The sequence below is a fragment of the Vidua macroura genome, chromosome Z (genome assembly GCF_024509145.1).
Source record: "Vidua macroura isolate BioBank_ID:100142 chromosome Z, ASM2450914v1, whole genome shotgun sequence".
NCBI lineage: Eukaryota > Metazoa > Chordata > Aves > Passeriformes > Viduidae > Vidua > Vidua macroura.
Genome location: NC_071611.1, coordinates 40,141,142 through 40,160,532, shown reverse-complemented (window position 1 = coordinate 40,160,532; position 19,391 = coordinate 40,141,142). Strand labels below are relative to the sequence as shown.

At 46.7% G+C, this 19,391-nt stretch overlaps 1 long non-coding RNA gene across 1 annotated transcript; it reads left to right on the top strand.

The window, feature by feature from the left end:
* The first annotated feature begins 2,517 nt into the window (after positions 1 to 2,517).
* LOC128822624 (uncharacterized) lies at positions 2,518 to 6,213 on the top strand. Its single transcript, XR_008441523.1, has 3 exons — positions 2,518 to 2,855; positions 3,694 to 3,788; positions 5,787 to 6,213. It is a non-coding gene; the product is annotated as an uncharacterized LOC128822624 (long non-coding RNA).
* The last annotated feature ends 13,178 nt before the right edge of the window (positions 6,214 to 19,391 follow it).

Sequence of the window (19,391 nt, the reverse complement as noted above, 5' to 3'; positions counted from 1 at the left end):
ACTGGGATTCAGGGGAGGAGATGTAAAGAATAGGGACCAATGGGGTAAATGGGAATGAAGAACACTGTGGAACTGGGGAGGAGAACAGAGATCATGTAAATGGGATCATTAACATAATGGGGCAAGGAACTGTGGGAGATCGTTTCTTTGGGTCGCCCTGTCCTCAAGATGTGTGTCTTCCCAGGGCATCCTGATTTTAGCATCCTCTTCATTGTCCTGGGATGCAACAGCAGGGCTGGTTTTATTGAGATGCTAAAATCTCATAAGACAGATCAGCTGTCACAGAGAACAAGGATTACAGAGCTAGTACAGTTAAAGAAAGATGTCCAAAATTTCCCATTTTCCCCTCTTCAAGTACCACCTCATATGCTAATAAATATATGTCCATGTTTGCCCTGAGAGAGGTACCTATGCAGAGAGCACAAGGGGGGGATAGGGTTTGTTAATGCACCACTGATGAGTACCGAAGTTTGAAAATTTAAAAGAGAAATGAGTAAGATGTCAGAAGACCACCTGAGACTGGCAGAAGAATCAGATCAATTTCTTCCCTCCTTTTCCCCTGATGTCAATCTCCCTTGAATCTGCTGAGTCATTCCCCTGTCCCTTCCCTGATGCCTTGTCTGTCACTCGGCTCCCCATCCCACCTATCCAGAACCTTCCATGAAGGTCCCCTCCTGTAGAACTTCCCCACTGGACATTGTATTTGTCTGTTTCCCCACCTTCCACTCCTCCAAACTTCCCTACTGGTTGGTGGGTGATCCATTCCCCTTTCCCTTCCCCTGTTTATAATATGTTGTACAGCCCTGATTGGGGTTCTTCATTGGCTGTTACCCTGAGGTATGGAGCTCCCCGGAGCTCTGCAATAAACTTTGGATTATAACCTCAACTGAGAGCCTGACTCTTCTCTCCACAGGATGTCGCTGCATCTCCTCTGTGCCAGGGCGGGTGACTGTCCTAGCTGCTCCCCGAAACTTGTGAAGGAACAGGGGAGTGTCCCCCGCAGCTGACCATGCCAGCTGGTTGGGCAAGCCAAAGAGGGCTTCTGGTGGGCACGGCGGCAGCTTGGCATGCAACATGGGGCCTGAGAACATCGCCAGACCCCACGGAGGAGACGGGCGGACGTTCCCTTGGACTCTTCCTTGGCAGCACTCGGTATTCGTCTCTTGGATGTTAAGCTACCCCAGTGGGAGCAGACCCAGTTTTAGTGGGTGGTGCTCCTGGGGACAGGACTGGCAGCCTCTGTGGCACCGCAGAGGTCAGTCCTCCGTGGAGACACTGCCCGGGACCTTTTCTTTCCTCGCAGGATTGGTAGGTCTCCCTTCTGGGAGCTTTGCTTTTTCTCTCTCTCTCTTTCTCCTCTCACTGAGTGGGGGGTTGTTTTTAAGCCTGCCTTTTTCTCTCTCTGTCTTCCAGGCAGAGAGCCAAGTTTGCTCCCTCTGTGGAGACTCTACACTCGCATCTACTGCAGCTCCCTTCTTCTTCTTGCTGTGCAGCAAGTTTTTGGCAGGCTGCCAACTGCTGGGTTTTGCTTTGCTTTTATTACATTCTTCCTGGGTCAGTGATTTATTTGGGAAACCAACTTTTCCATCACAGCCACGGGTGCCCAGCTGTCGGTTTCCCAAAAAGGGGTATACTACCAAGTTGTGTGTCTCCTTGCGGGGGTGGGGAATTAGTTTAATAAAAAAGAAGTTAAACAGTTTGTCTGGTGGTTGTTCTGGCATTTCCTCAATGTTTCAGCAGAGAAAATTAATGACTTACAATTTTGGGATTTGGTAGGCAATGAATTGTTGCAATTAGGGGATTCATCCCTGTCCAAATTTGTGTTTCTGGCCATGAAAATTCAAAATACTTTAAAATCATCATATGAAATGTCAGAACAGCTACCTAGGGACAAACAGGACCCCAGTTCTAACCCCAGTTCTCCCTGTCCTAGCCCTCTTCCCTCACCCACTTGCCCTAAACCGAGGATTCTAAAGGGAGCAACCCGTCATAAGACGCAGGGTTGCCACCATCTCCCTGGCTCCCTGCAGAATCCCTGAGACCCCCACCTGAGGAGTCCTGGCCAGACTGTTCGGGATCTTTCCTATTCCCCCAAGGGCCCACATTGTATAGCCCCGTCCCAAAAATCCTGGGTTCGCTTCAATCTCCCCAATCCCGAATCCCCCCAAAATGGCCCCCGGAGGGCACAAGATGGTGGGCACCATGTGGCGGTTCCCACCATTTGCCCTCCTTCTCCCCACAATCCCTTTCCTCCTCCTTCCAAAATCCTTTTCACCCGTCAACCAACCCCTTCCTGTCCCCTGATTCCTCCCTTGAAACCCCCTCTTTCGTTACTCCACCTCCTCCTCCAACTCCTCCCTCATCCTCCCAAGCTCCACCCCTCAGTTCCACCCCTTCTGGGATGTGCATATCCTGCGTCCCGTCCCAGTGTCTCAGCCACGCTCCTTGTGACGTCACCTCCTGTTCCCACCGGTTCCCATGCTTGGGGTTCCGGGGTGGGGGGGGATCCTGGGAACCGGAACCCAGAACACATCCCCGCTTTCTCCGATGCCCCTGTTACATATGTCCCACACCAGGACGGGAAGGCCCAAGCCCAGTGGTTGCCTTTTGCCTACCAGGCGACCAAGGAATTGTGCAAGTCCCTGAAGGAGTTCAACCGGGACTCCGAGTACTTTAGGGGGCTCCTGAGGGCCACATTGTCTAACAATGACTTAACACCTGCTGACCTCTGGCAGCTCTTGTCATGTCTCCTGTCTTCCACCAAGTTCCTGCTATGGGAATCAGCATGGAAGAAGGAAATTCGGGCTTTGCTGCTGGCATTGTGGGTGGACCCCTGAACAGCGGCAGATGATCAAGTAATATCAATAGATCATCTTTGCAGGGAGGGAGAATGGGTAGAGGGGCAAAAACAGGCAGAGAAAATACCAAAGGAGGCACTCCAGGAGGGCGTTAGGGCCACTGAAAAGGCATTCTTTGGGCTGCGTCCAGACATTCCCATAGAGAATTACCTAACAATAACTCAGCTCCCTTCCGAGTCGTTTTTAAGGTTTGTTAAAAGACTGCGCAGGGCAGTTATCTGCAAGTTCAGGACCAGGGTGTTCGGCAAGGTATGCTGACTGAGATGGTGCAGCAGAATGCCAATGAGAAATGCAAAGCCGTGATCCTGAGCCTGCCCCTGGACCCACCATCGACCCTGCAAATGGTGTTAGAAGTCTGCACTCATAAAGCCACCTCAACACCAGCAGACCAGCACAGCTGACCAAGGGAGCTGAGAAGAGTCACAGCCACAGACGCCCCCAGTCCACCAGCCAGCAGCCCTACGCCACGCACTCCAAGACTACTTAGGAGACCTCCCTCTGCCAATCAGCCCTGCCACTTCTGCAAAAACATGGGACACTGGATGCCGGACTGCCCATTACAGCAGCAGTTCTTAGACTTTAGGAAGAACCATCAAGGGGGGAAAGACTCCTCCAAAGGAGGACAGCAAAAAAACTAGAAAAAGAGCGCAGTCCCTTCCTGCGCAAGGACAAAAATGGGATGGGCATGACATCAACGCCAGGGGGACAGAGGACTGCTTGCCACCCAATGGGACATATCTGTGCCAGACTTGACACTTCCACTAAACAAGACACCTTTACCGCACACAACACCTAAACCGATACTAACGACCCAATCTCTCTCTGTCCCCTTCAGGTTGAGACTGACAGATCCTTTCCACCTCAGGGACAGTGAGTGGCACTTTGTGTCCGTAAACCGCGAAACACTGGGAACTTGGATGACCATCCACAGTAAGTATGTTGTCCCTGGGGACACCAAACACACACCACTTGACATCAGCATCATCCTGGGTCTCATTATGTCAGACCTGGGGCGACTTGCCCTATATCTGCATTGTGTTCGCCCACTGGTGTACCTGCCAAAGGGCCAGATCATCACCCAGGCTATCTCAGTGCCTGAGCTCCCGTGGAATCTGGAACACTCTAAGACCTACCCCACGGTCACATGGGCCCAGGCACTGGGGGCCGAAAAACCTAGAATCAAGTGCGGGCTACATCGGGGTGGGGAGGGCAAGTTCATACAGGGACTTTTAGACACAGGGGCAGATGTGACGATCATTCCCTTTTGGGAGTGGCTGTCACATTGGGAATTGCAAAGTGTGGCTGGTCACGTTCAAGGTGTAGGAGGCATCTAATTAGCAAAACAGTCAAAGAGTGTTGTGCAAATTGAGGGGCCGAATGGGCAATTGGCTTCTGTATGCCTATTCGTATTGGACTACACAGGGGAGAGACCTAATGGCCCACTGAGGGGTCAAAATTGACATCCCAGAGACCCCCCAGTTTTTTTGGACAGCGGCCACTGAAAAGCGCCCTACCCAAAAACTGAATTGGAAGACTGATGTTCCAGTCTGGGTAGAGCAGAGGCCACTCAGTAAACAAAAACTAAAGGCGCTTGAGGAGCTCATGGGAGAGCAATTCACCAAGGGGAACATAGAGGAAACAACATGTCCCTGGAATTCCCCCGTCTTTGTTATCAAAAAGCGTAACAAAAACTAATGGCAGCTCCTCCACGACCTCCGTCAAATTAACAATGTCATTGAAGATAGGAACTCTCTCCAACCAGGGATGCCATCCCTGATGATGCTCCCCCCAAATTGGAATCTGGCTGTAATTGATATAAAGAATTGTGTTTTCCAAATTCCCCTACACCCTGATGATACCCCGCACTTCGCCTTCTTGGTTCCCACCATCAACCGAGAAGCCCCAAGGAAGCGATACCACTGGTAAGTCTTTCCACAAGGAATGAAGAACAGCCCATGTATTTGCCAGTGGTACATCTCTGTTCCATCCTGGGGTTCGGGTTTAGATTAGGGGTTTTTAATTTATGTTAGATAACCAAGTTCTGTAATCCCACGCACCCCCTGTGTTTTCCCCTCCCCACAGTGGTTCGCTCCTTGCTGCGTGCTATTGGAGCTTACCCCAGTCACTCCTGCAGACAGTGCCCATCCTGGCCAGAGAGTTCCCCCCCAGTCACCCCGATCCCGCATCCCCAGTAGCCCAGGGACCCGGGAACTGCCCCAGCAGCCACCTCTATTGGATGGGAGGCTGTGGGTCCCCTCGCCCCGCCCCCCATAAAATCCTAGACCGCCTGAACCCCAGCGCCATTTTCTCCCATGCGAGTGCTGGGAGCGGTCGCGCCTTTCCACCAAACCGCGCCGCGTGACCAATAAACCGTTCCTGCCAAGCACGGAGTAAATGGACAAATTCCTTACTTCTTTGCCAGATCCCTGGCGCATGGTTACAGTGGCTGGCCAGCCCACGTGCCCGGGACATGGAAGCCGTGTCTGGGAACCCACAGCAGAAACCCTGGCAGCACGTGGAAGCTACGCCACAGTGCTTAATTAAAATAGTAACATCCGCAGTACAAACCAATCTAGGGATCTCTGGGGAAATTAACCAGACAAAAACGGAGAAAGTAATGAAATTAAATGATCAAGAACATAAAAATGTCAGAGAAATTTATAACCAATACCAGAAACTAAGAAAATTTTATTCTCAAGAGCCAGAAACTGCAAGTTGATGTGGGCTTAAGTTTAAGCCTGATCAAAGAAGAAGAGGGGGGACTGTTGGGAATAAAAAGTTGTCCATTTTTTTTTTTTTTAAAGTCATAGAGTTAACAAGTTAAACTAATTGGTACTAAGTTAGAACTTTAATTACCTATTGTTAATAGTTTTATTCTCTAATCAACTGTTGTTAATAGTTTAATTGCTAGAAATCCCCCTTCGTCAGGTATCACCCCGGCTGCTTCCTGGAAAATGGCACCTGGGACTGTGAGGAGGAAGTGACGTCAGAGTTTGTAGGCGAATGTAGAAACATTTGGCCAAATCCAGCCAAGAAAACCCCTAAAACAACGAGCCACCACAGAATTAAACAATCTAAGTGACTTCTAAGAGTAAGCAACTGAAATCCAGTGTCTGCTGAGACCTTTTAACCTCTCACTCTAACGCAAGGGATGTCAGCTAGAAAGAGAACCTCAAATGTCAAACCAAAGGGTGGAATCTCCTGCTTCTTCACATGAGGACGGAAGCCACGGCTTTGCCTGCACTCCAGCGGACAAAGCTGCACACCTCTTCCTCCGTGCCACTCCTGGGAGCAGCAGTGGTGTGCACGCAACCCATTGGGCCCCCACCCAAGCTGATCCTAATAAAGGCTTTAAAAAAAAGAAGCAAAATCTCCTGCCCTACTTATTTCAGACTGGGCTATGTCCAGCTGAGATGGGGCATCAGCTGAGGGGCCATGCAGAGCAGGTGCCTGGTTCTCTACCCTTGCTGCTGTTGCTACCTTCCCCAGGCAGCACTGTGGAGTCCTCTCCTTGTTTCCTTCCCCCTCCCTCTCCCGGTGGTGGGCACACACTTTTGTGTTTTGCCATCTCTAGTGGCACCCCACGGTTTTCACAAAGGCACCTTCACTGCGGTGCCCCGCTCCTCAGCTCGTGTCCCTGCCCAGACAATCACCGAGGGCAGCTTTGCTGAGGCGGGAGCTGCTCCGACCTCTGCCCCCAGCCAAGGCCTCAGGGGACTTTCTTCCTGCCCACTGCGCTTTGGGCGGGAGCTGCGTGCCCGTCCGGCCTTTCAATCAGCGAGGGGGGTTCGGCTGAGACAGGATCTTCCCCACTCTACCTCATCGATCACTGCTACCCTCACCCCCCGGAGGCCTCGCTCCCTCTTTACTTTTCCCCAATTGTTCCAGTCTGTACTGGTTTATACTCTCCCCTCCCCGAGTAGAAGAGCTGCTACCCCCCACACCCCTACCTCTACCTCTACCTCTCCTCCCCTGGTGGCTGAGGCACCCCCAGTGAGCTCTGGGCTGTACTGGTCCATACTGGTGAGAGTAACAGCCTCAACAGAAGGGACAGGGAGCCCAGCACATGCCACACACAGTCCTGCTGCCGATGTCATAGATCTGCTAGACACAGCGCAGTATTTCAGGCATGGTGTACTGCTCAAGGCAGTGCCCTTGGTTCAGGGACTTAGACAAGCCACCAAAAGAAATATGGGATTGGGAAGGAAGCAGGTATAAGGCAACAGCAGACACGGCTACTGTGTCTGAGGAGGCAGACAATCTGTCAGCAGGCCTGCACAGCCCCACAACCAATGCTCTACAACTGCTGGACACAGCACAGTACATGAGGCCTGAGGTCCTTAGGAGGGCCTAGCTTGTCCAGAGACCTGTCTGTCAGCCAGCACAACAGTGGGAGCATGGACGAGACGGCAGCAACAGCCAAGGCATCAGGGCCAGAGAGCCTGGCACATGCCCCCTCACAATCGATTACCCACCCCTGCTAGACACTTCTGAGCACATCAGATGGGAGGTGGTGGGCAAGGCTGTAATTTTCATCCATGGACCTGAGGAGCAGGAAAAGAACAGAGGGACCTGGATTGGAACATGGCTCAGATGAGAGGACAGGAGCAACATCCACAGCACAAAGGGCAGAAAATCTAGCACAAGTCCTACATAGCCCCACTGCTGCTGCTCTGCTGGCTCTGCTGGATACATCCCATACATCAGGACAGAGGTCATAAAGAAGGCCAGCTTGTGGTCCTGAGACCTTCCCAAGAACTAGAGAATCAGCAGGACTGAAAACTAAGCTCAGATGATTCAACAGCAGCAGAAACACCTGCAGGATGTGCATGTAGCCTTCCCTGCCCCTACAGTCTTCAACGCCCCAACTTGATGCCCCAACTTGATGCCCCACCTTGAGATAGGTGAGCACTGTCTGGCCACAGCCTCCCCTACAACCTGCAGCACAGGAGAGAGGGAGAGGCAGCAGCCTCACAGCCAATGCCACAGATTTGCTGGACACAGCCAGTGTGAATCAGTAGAGAGGTCATAGGCAAGGCTGTAGTTGTGATCCAGGATCCAAGGAGCAGGCAGAAGAACAGAGAGACCTGGAACAAAGCTCAGATTAGATGACAAGAGCAACAGAGCCATCTAGGATTTGATGCAGACCCATTCTGAGGCTAAGTTGTTAATTTTCCAGCAGTGCCTCCCTGTTTTGCTTTGCCTTCTCTGCTCCTCCTTGTCTTCACAGGTTCCCAGGGTGCTGACACGAAGTCTTAATGCTGGTTTTGTTTTGCTTCTATCTGATGAAGTTCATGAAGGGCACCATGAATAAGTAGCTGATACTGGAGCAGCTGGGAGCCCAAGCTCCAGTGAGCTCCAGTGAGCCAGTGCCTTAGACAATGGAGGAGCAGGAGTGTGGAGATGCCACTGATGCAGTTATCTGAGAAAGTGGAATGTGAAGACACCCTTAATGCTGAACTGTCAGAGGAAGAGAAATGGGAACACAGAATAGACACAGAGCTGCTTCAAGGGGCAGATGCCATTGGATCACCTCCTGTCCATCACCAGGTCAATTCCTTGGACTTGGAGAACAACAAAGGCTCTAACTAACTGGTCCCAGGGAGGGTCCCAGCTGCCCCAGCAGTGTGGGCAGAGAGACTGCAGGAGAGGCAGCTGACAAACTGCTGAGAGCATCTCCTGCCCCAGCAAATGCCCAGCTGGCTGATTCTGCCCTGCTTGTAGCTCCCGAGGAAGAGGAGCACCATGCACCTCTCAAACATGAGGAGGCAGAGCCACCAGCTTCTTCTGCCCCTGTGGAGGCTGCAAGAGCAGCAGGGGCAGAGAACCAGGCACCTGCTCCACATGGCCCCACAGCCGATGGCCCAGCTCAGGTGGACACTTCTGAGTACCTGAGGTGTGAAGTTGTGGGCAAGGCTGTAATAAGTGATCTAAGGACCCAAGGAGCAGGCAGAAGGGGACTTGGAACAAGATTCAGGTTAGGTGACAAGAGCAACAGACTTATCTAGGATTTGATACAGATCAGTTTGGGGTTAACAGAAATTAATTTTCCAAGAGCAACAGTTCCTCTCTGCCTCATTTTACCTTCTCTTGTTATGGTTTGGCTCTTACGACCCTGGGGGCGGACCAGATAGGAGTAGTGCGGCAAGTAAAATGGACAGGCATGATTGGGTTACTTAAAAAGTAAAACAGCTTTAATGGCAGAACAACAAACAGCAGAAAGCAAACACGCAGTATAGGGTCAATCATAAAGGCCCAGAATGGGTAGGCTCAACAATTTATATATACAGTTCATTTGGGGGTTGATCTGAGGGCAGGGATCCAGTCACAAACCAGAATTAGGAATATACAAAATAATGCAGCAAATGACAACCAATCAGGGGAGAGATCTGGGAACATTCTATGTTAGCGGGCCTGCTAACATATTCACTCCTACAGTGTGGAAAATGGATTTGTAGAAAATTCTCAAAGCTTAACGTGACACAGTGGATCCTCGCTTCTCTAACTTTGCTCACCCTAACTTTAACACTAGTCTCTCTGCCTACAGGCCCAATTCCCATGGCCCTAAGTTGATGTTTTTTATGTATAAAGTGGGACTACCCCACTGTCCTCCTTGATCAGCTCAATTCCGACGTTCTCTGCCCCTTAACAGGTCCTTAGTGTGCTTCAGGAGTCTTTAATCCTGCTTGTGTTCAACTCCTGTCAGATGAAGTGGTTGTAGTTCAATCCTCATACTGATAGCTAAACAGCAGCTACACTGCAGGTGCTTAGAGGATTTCTGAGGGACAGCTTTTGAGGTGTTTTAAAAGCATGGAACTGTTATGAACAAGTTTAGTGTGGTTAAAGTTGTTAAAACACTTACAGTTGTGATAAGCCAATTATGTTAATAAATGTTAAACCCTTGTTGTAGCCCCCCCCCCATTAACACCCCCACATACACTCTTGTTGTACCCCTCACTGTTAAACCCCTTACATACCCCTGGTCGTACTCCCTTTACCTGTACCCTTATTGAATCCCTTGGGTATTGCCTCTGCTGCTTCCAAAATGGTGGTCGGAAACAGTCCTGGTAATATGCAAATTAAGCAAAGCTGAAGAAAACCCAACAAAAGACCCTAGAAACAATGAGCCAACCTAAAATTCAGAAAACTAAGTGACTGGACCTGCTGAGGGGAAGCCCCTCTATTCCATCAACAGGGTTTTGGAGGTCACCACCACCTAAGAGTAACTGGACTAGAATGAGGACCCTAGCCGACGAGCCAGAAGACGTCTTCCTAGGCACATGTGTGAGGACGGAAGCCGCAGGTCTGCTTTGAAGCAAAACTGATCACCTCCTTCTCTGTGTCGTCAAAGGGAGCAGCGGCGGTGTGCGCAACCCCTCGGGCTCCCACCCAGAGCTGATCACTGAATAAAGGCCTTAAAAAGGAGCTGGTCTCGTGGTCCATTTCTATCAAAACCATCTTGTCTCTGAAGACATAGCAGTCCGTTGGAGCAGAAGAGGGCCAGCTGTCATCTGTCTCCAAGACCAACCTGGAACCTCAGCAACTGTTTGCAGTATCAGAGAGAGACGAGATAGAGGACTGAATTCTGCTGCTGCTGAGCCCAGCACAACTCGTGAGCAAGTAAACTGTCTTGCTCTGCCTCTGCAAAGCACCAGGGTCCTCTGGAAAACAACACGTTTCCCCAGGCGGCACTGTGGAGTCCTCTCCTTGTTTCCTTACCTTTCCCTCTCCCTCTCCTTTTCCCTCTCCCGGTGGTGGGCACACACTTTTGTGTTTGCTGTGTCTTGTGGCATCCCACGGCTTTCGCAAAGGCACCTTCACTGAGGTGCCCTGCTCCTCGGCTCGTGTCCCCGCCCAGACAATCACCGAGGGCAGCTTTGCTGAGGCGGGAGCTGCTCCGACCTCTGCCCCCAGCCAAGGCCTCAGGGGACTTTCTTCAATCAATGAGGGGGGTTCAGCTGAGACAGGATCTTTCCGCCTCTCCCAAGCTCATCACTGCCGCCCCTCTCTTGCCTTGCTCCCACTGGGCCCTTGTGAGTCTTTTCCCCAACTGCCCCAGTCTGTACTGATTTATACTCAAAACAAATGCCCCATCTCCCTGCACACCATTTGTGGAATGCTTAATGGCGATCATCAGTGTTGTCCTGCAATGGACGTGCAGGCATAGGGCTTTGCACCATGGAGAGCCCCTCTCTGCTTGGACACCACCGTGTGCTGCCTTGTTAGGTTTGCTCTTTACCAGTACATCATGATGTTTTTGATACAACCATGTGGAGACAAAGCCCTTGAAGCAAAAGAAAACTTTTTTTTGTAATGATCCAGCTGAGTCAGATATCTGTCTCCTGCAAGAGATGAACACACAGAAGACTTGAATAAAATGGCAACTTTCTCTTCCCTTTCCCCCTGCTGGGGTGATCCCTGTCCCCTTTTCCAGTGGCTGTGTACTCAGGAACTTGCTTTCTGTCCTGACTGCCTATTTTTCTGCCCCCTTCCCTCTCATCCTATTTCCTTTTTAATCACATCTTCAGGTCTGCTCCTTTCACAGCAGCACCCAACAAACCAACCAGAACATATCCAAACCACAAACAATAACACTCAGAATCAACAACTTTCATTGTTTAACTTAATGACCTTTTGGCTTCATCAAAATACCACCTCATCTCTCACACCTGGGTACTCAGAAACTTACACTGTCTCCCAATGCCTACTCTTCTGTCCCTTCCCCTCTCATCCCTCCTTTTTTTTGGTCGTATCTTCAACCCTGCCCCTTTCTCAGTTCTCAACAACACCCAGCAGATCAACCAAAACACATCCAAACCATAGAAAACTAACAGGAAACAGAACCAACAACTTTCATTCTTTTACTTGGTAATTTTATTTTAGCTGCAGCAAAATATTTAATCTCTCACAGTGGGCTACCCCATGTCTCAGCAGAGAGACTTCCTCTAGTTTGTTTCCTTTTGTTTGCAGTTTGCCAATATTTGCATAGCTTTATATTCTCAGAGATCATGAGGCAAAAGGTGGCTCTTCTCTTCCAGAATAATGGCCTGATTTTTGTGGTCACTATGCACCCAGCAGGAACTTTCTCAAATAAGCGCAATCATCTTGGGCTTTAAAATCTGATTAGACTCCTGAGGTTTTCCTAGTTTCTCTCTGATGGATTGTGAGAAGCAAGTTCACCCTTCCTGTTTCCCCAAAGGGTAGGGGGGACAGAAAGAGAGGACTGGAATCTGGGGAAAGTCTGGGGATTCCCAAATGCATGGACAGGGAGCACATGTTGTTTATTCATCAAGCCCACTGAAGCCATAGAAAAAAAAAAAAGGATTAAAACTTGTTCGCTTTACTTCTTTTACAAAACATCTTATTTTTAAAAGGTAGGATGGATATTGCTACTGAGAGTCTGTGATGTTGCTCCCCAGGAACAAAGGCTGAGGACAATTGCGTCCTCCCTTCTCTGAACATTGATGGAGAGCTTTATGACCTTGAATTAAAAGGGTTCAGGAAGCACTCAGCTGTATCATAAAAATACAAGGATTCTTGAAACATCTTTTTAAAGCCTTTCTTGACCTTGTGGCAAGAGTTTTCTTACAAAACTCTGTCCCTATTTGCATTGCACAGTCCTGTGGGTGTTAATGGAATCACACAAGTGTTGAAGAAGCCAAAAGTTGCCCCTTCAGGTTTTCTGTTCCTAATCTGTTCCTAAAGCCTGATGCAGAAACAGCAACTCAGTTTTGAACCATTGAACTCTCATTTTTAAAGGCTTCTACTTTTTATAATATGTTAAATTGGACAAGAAACAACTAAAAAACCAGCATACCTACACCACTGTCTGTAATATACAGATGTCAAGCTACGTTTGTCTCCGGAGGCGAAAGATTGCAAGCAGCATTTGTTAGCAATACAAACACAGTTCTTTTTACACGATGCTTTTCCTCATGCCACTGAAAATGTAGAGTAAATCTCCTTAACACCAATGTAGTGTTGTGGTGGAGGCATTTCTTGATTACAATGCATACTTAGCACGAGATGACACAAGCATTTTGGAGCCAGGGATGTACATATTCATAAGCTGCTGGAGTCTGCCCAGTTTCAGAGGGTGCTCCTGGGAGTCTTTTGGGACCCCTGGTGATTGCTGAACCCCTGGCCTTTGCCCAACCCCTTAAGAAGCACCCTTCATCTATGGTGCTGTGTTTGGCCCTGGTTATGTCATCTGGGCAACATGTTCTGCACAAAATGGGTGGAACTGGTTTGACTTTTTACAGAGCTGGACACAGGGTCCTCAGGGTTCCTGTAGCTGCTCCTTCCTGAGGAGGGATTTACACCTGAACAAGCTAACTCCTGGCTCTACATTGCATTCTCTGATCATTTCACCTGTATGCATTTTCCACACCTTGCAGTGTGAGGGAAGAAAGGAGGCACTTAGTAATGCTTATGTGTTGGAAGTCAAGCAGATGAGGCAGAAGGTCAGCGTGGCTGAACAGGGACCTTCTCTTGGAACTAATGTGAAAAAGGAAGGTTTATGGACAGAGGAAGCAGGTCAGGGAAGAATATAGAGAGGTTGCTTGCTGCCATAGGGAGAAAAGTTGTGCAGCCGAAGTTCAGCTGGAGTTGAAGCTGTCCAGAACTGTGGGGGGAAATAAAAGGCTTTTTCAAATACATTAATAGCAAAAGGCTGTGATGAAATAATATCAACCCATTATAGGATGAGGGTGGTCACCTCACCAAGAGGAACACAGACAAGGCAGGTGTGTTTACTGCAGTCTGTGCTTCCATCTTACCCATGGATGATTGACCAAGAGGGTCTTAGCGGCCTGTGAAAATGATCAACTCTCCTTTGACTCTGAACACGTGTGGGATCTGCTACTCCATCTGGATCCCTACAAATCTGTTGAGGGATTCATCAGAGAATGCCCAGAAAGCTGGCTGGTGTCACTGCAAAGCCTCTCTGGATGATTTTTGAGTGGTCTTGGGAATGCGGAGAGGTCCTGATTTTCAAGAAGGGTGAGAAGGAAGAGCCTGGAAACTACAGGCCTGTCAGTCTCACTGCACTGCCTGGTAAAAGTACAGAGTTTTCTGGGAGGTGTTGAAAAACACCTGGAGGACAATGCAGTCATTGTCAATACCAACAGGACTTTGTGTGGGTAACATCCTGCTTGTCTAACCGTGTTACCTTCTTCAACAGGCTAACTCATCTTCTTGTCCCAGGGAAGCCGCAAGATGTCATCTTCTTGGATTTCAGCAAAGCTGACTGGCAAAACGTGTATTGTAATGGGACTGTCAGTCACTGCTCTGAAATAAGTCAAGCCATTATGGCTGAGCACACAAAGGTTGTGTGTTACTCTCTTGTTACCCTCACAAGGAGCTGTGAAGATGAGATGAGACTTTCATTAAAGGTTTCTGGGTTTTCACTGCCAAGAAGGGAGAGACAAATGTTCAAAGAATTCCTGTGCAGAGAGGCTCTTCATGGGCTGGGCAGGGCAGAAGGGCTGTTTGGAGGTTGGCTACAGCCCTGCCATGTTCTGTGGAATCTCAGTGCTAGCAGTGGGAGTAATGTCTCCTCGTCTCTTCTGCTTCCTCCTAAATCCAGGCAAGAAGGACATTTTGAGCTAAAGGATTGAAATTATAATTATCTCATGTGACAAGAGTTGAACATGAGCACCATGAAGACCTTGTTTCAGCACTGGGGACCTGTGAAGACAAAGAGGGGCAAAAAAGGCAAAACAAAACAGAGAGGAATGGTTGAAAAATTAGCAACTTTTATTAGCATTAAAATGGGTCTGCAAGAAGTTTCAGACCCATCAAATCCTGGACAGGCCTGTTGCTCTTGTAATTTAATTAGAGCCTTGTTCCAGGTCCCTCTGTTTTTCTGCCTGCTCTTTGGGTCCCTGGATCACTATTACCTCATACCTGATGTGTTCTGCTGTGTCAAGCACAGACATGTCATCAACTGTGGGTGTGTGTGGGGCACATTGCTGGTCTCTCTGCTGCTCTGCTGTTGCTGCCATTGCCTCATCCATGCTGCCTTTTCATCCTGAGGAAGCTGGTTGCATATCACAGCCATCTGATGCAGCTTTTTTAAGACATGCCTTGTGTGCCAAAAAGTTGGATGGCTTCATTTCAACTCCTTTGGTTCATAGAACCAAAATGTGTCATTGGGCCATCCTTGCCAGTTCTGTTGTGACTTGCATTTTTCATGGAGACTGCTCCTGACATTTAGATAGCCCAGGAGAGAGAAGTGGCAGCTGTGGCACTGTTCCTCTTACATTCTCTTCAGTCATTGTCTTGTAAATTCAAGCCACTGGCTTGTACTTTCTATCAAGCAGCTGTTCTGGTTGCAGACAGGGGATCATTAATTTTTGCAGGTTAGTTATTAATTTTTGGACCCAGAGGTTAGTCTATACCACCCAAGTCATTGCATGGGAGAAGGGGAAAGTTGTTTTTTCCAAGGGTGAGGGGTTCCTTCCCATCGTGTAAGCATGGTCAGGGGAGTGGTGGGCTGGCCCTGCTTGTGAGGTGGAGGGAGTGGTTGTGTTAATGCCTGTTCTGAGCTGGAGAGGGCAGCTGGGTATTGTATCTTGTCAGGGATTTCCAAGGTGAACAGTAATGTTCCTTTTCTTGTATCCTCTGTCTTTAGTATAGTTGTTGTTGGTGGTGGTTTTCATCTTTCACTGCTGTTTCCAGTAAATTTTTCTTATCTCAACCCTTGAACCTCACCTTTTGTGCCTCAGTTTTCTTCTCCACTCCACTGGTGGAGGAAGGGAGAAGGGAACCAGGGGGAGCAGGCAAGCAGCAGCATGGTTTGGGATTTCTGTGGGAGCACTGAACTGGGGAGTACAATTTCTAAGCCATGGCAGCAGCTCTCATGACAAGAGTATAAAGTATTTGCCTTTTCCTGATGGACTTATCTCATTATCCCATCAATACCACAGACCATTCAAAAGAAACACATGAATAGTTAGTTCCTTATTTATCATTATGAATGGAAAAAGGAGCATCTGTGAGGGCTGGATGCAAACAAAGCCTTGAGTCTTGGGATGGCCTCTCCAGATCTTTGGGAAAAGCATTAATTTGTCTTTTGAATCATATGCTGAGATAAAGCTTTTTTTGTTGCAGAGGAGGTGAGGATGTCAAGATCTCTTTGGGGGGTCTGAAGAGCATTGCTAACACTTCTACTCACTGGAGCAATTGTGCACATGCCTTTGTACTGGCTTATGTGAGGACTGTCATAAGGGAAATGGTTCCCTCAATGCTCCAACACACTTATCACCTGAATTTCATCTATTCATAACATATTCTTTGGTTCCTATAAAAAGAGAGAGAAGGCAATGGTGATGTAGTGGTGAATTTTACATTACGTTGGGGATGAATTAATGCATGAAAGCTTTCTTTTGGTTCAGGCTTCGAATGTGAATGTTTGGCTTCTTTACTTGCTTGGAATACTGTTCTGGAGATGGAAGTCAAGAAGAGCTTTATAAAATTCCCTGCTGTAATTTATGAGTTTAACTGATAGAAAAAGATAATGAGTTTACAATATCTATAGAGTTTCTATTTCTTCTGTTGATTCAAAACATTTTGCTACTATATCCTTACTAGAGACCAGAATGAATGCTGTAAACAAAACCAGTAAATATGAAGAGTAAATACATTTTTTGGTCAGAAAGGCAACTGAGCTGGGCTTTGACAAGCTTACCTTGCTTTGAGGACCTCTTTTTGCTCCCATGCCTTTCAGTAGAAAACTCCCACACATTTAAATCATGTAGGACCAACTGTTGAGGTAGGAGAGCAGCAAAAGTCTTTTGCAAAATAATGGAATTATGGTGAAGAGAAGTATCAGGACACTCAGATGGTCCCTTAGTGAATGAAACAAAAACAACAAATGAAAGCTTGATCTTTCAGGAAAAAGAGTCTGTTTGGAAAAGGCTGCATTTGACCAAAGATATCACACTTACCAGGAGAAAGCTGTGCACTTAGGGAAGAAAAACTGTCTGACTGAGAATTAGCAGGACACCAATATCCAGGAAGCTGAACTTTGGCAATGAGTGTGCAATTCTCTGAGCACTTCCTAAGAGATATGGCGCAGTGGACAGGGGTCTGAATGCACACATCTTTTTGCAGGGGGTCTTCTGTGGCTTTGGGAATATCTCAGGTAGCACCTCAGAAAAAAACATAGGAAGCTTAAGGAATACACTGAAAATTGTTTCCTTCATACCCTGTAAGAGAAAGGTTTGGGATTTTTTTGCTCTGGTTGTTTTGAAGGTCTGTTGAGGCTTTTTTATTTTCAAAGAATTTCCTTTGTCTTGCATCTTAAACAATCTAAAACAAAGACTTCTTGTTGTTTTTGGGAATTTTACAATTCCTGTTAACCTTCCATTTCAACCTTGCAACACTTCTAAAGAAATACCTAATTCAAGACCAGTGAATTTACTCAAGACCTTTAAACCTGTAGCTGAGCACATTTCCAGTGTACTTCATTCAGCAGGGAAAATTGCATCTTATTCCTTGTCTACATTGTATAAAATGAAAATTACTGCTTTTTCTGATTGTGAAATGCATTTAATTGTGGAGAGAAATTACAGTAATTTTGACAAGTTTATGTCTTTCGGAGAAGGCTTAGTTCTTATTAAAATCTCTTGACCTGCTATGTTGAAGACTAAAGTTCATCTGATAGAATTTTTCCTTTAGTTTTTTAAATAAAATAAGTTTGTGTAGCATCCAGTTTTGGAAAGAGTAAAATTTAGGGAAAATATACACTATTTGTACACTTCTTTCTGCATAAAACTCACTGCAGGTAAGTACATTTTGTTTTCTGTCTGGATTTTGAAAGTGCATTGAAGTATTTCCTGCCTGTACTTGCACTGGCATTTTATTATTTCCAATCTTTGTAAAACTTGTAAATCTTGAGGAGCACTTTAGTTTCAAAGATTGTTAATTGCTATATAACGGCGATTGAAAGACGGACTAAACAGTATGATGCTGCAAGGATGTTTATTGACAAAAGGCAGAGATATTTATATTGTTTTAACTTCTGTATAGCAATTTCTATTTGCTCTATATGTGATTTAGTGCAGAGCAGGCCATAATGTATACTTTTTTTTTTTTTTCTGCAATTACTCCTCATCACAGCATGTTGTTTTGTTCTTTGGGAGGGGGACACAGTTTTTGCAGTTCTTTATGAATTTTTCTGTTTCTGCAGGTTTTTTTCATAACTTTTTCTCACAGCTCTTGCTCTACAATCTTTATCAATTCAAGCATACTTTTCATGTCATTTAACTAATTCTGCTCTGCAACAGTTTTAGATAGTTTTTAGACATTGTACAAAACCACTCAGTTAAAACATTTGAATCCCATTGACATGATGTCTCATTCCACATACAGACCACTTTCATCTGAAAATCCATAACTTCTTCACACTAGAGATAAATATTCTATGTTGTTTCTTCATAAGGTTTATTTTTTCAAATAGTTAGCTACTGCCTATAGTAATAACATAACCCATCAATCACTTATCACAAATATTAATGGAAAATCTGATTCTGTGCTAAGCTGTATTTTGTCAGTGACTTGGTAAATGTTAAATTTTGTTTTCTTAACTGCAGCCAGGAAAATGAATAACCACTTGAGAAATTAATCTGGAAGATTTTTATGTTTTTTTTTTTTTTCAGATTTCAGACGCTGCAATTAGTTAGTGATCAAACACTGTTATGATACCTATATGGGCATTTGATATTTCATAAAGGCTAGAAAAACACAATTAATTTGTATTAATTGAAGAGTAGCTTGACATTTCCCTGAACCTGAGATCAGAACCCTCTAATGTACAGACAATGTACCAATAGTGGTTTTAATAATGATTGGTTTTGGTCCTTCATGTTGTCAAGGGGAGATATGAACTAGGTGGAAACACTGTTCACATTCATAGGTTTTAGCACATGTGTCCAGCTAAAAATTTTACAGCTGCTTTTTATGCTTGACTGGAAATGGAAAGCTAACGAAATTTGGCAGCTGTATAGTGCAAGTGTTAAAATTTGGGAAACATGACATTTCTTTATTAAAAATAGATTCAGAATCTTACATGTATATTATTTTCTATTGTTGCTAGACCCAATGGAATGACCTCTGTCTTTGAAAAATCTAAAATGCACAAAGCTCTTAAATATTTGTTAACAGTTCTCCATACAGGTAGTCGTGTTTCAGGTGATTAATTCTTATGGACAGGGACTTACAGAATCTTACACTTGTAGAATGGTCAGGGGTTGAAATGGGCTGTAGAAATCACATAGTCCAAACCTCCCCTGCCATGGGCAGGGCACCTTCCACTAGACCAGGTTGTTTAAGGCCTTATCCACAAGGTTGGTAATCCATAACCTCCCTGGACCACCTATTACAGTGCCTCACCCCCCTCACAGGGAGGAATTTCTTCATAACATCCAGCTTAAATTTCTCCTCTTAAAATTTGCACCCTTTACTCCCTGTCCTATCCAATACAGTTCCTGAAAAAATGTCCCTCTCCAGCTTCTGGGTGGCCCCCTCTTC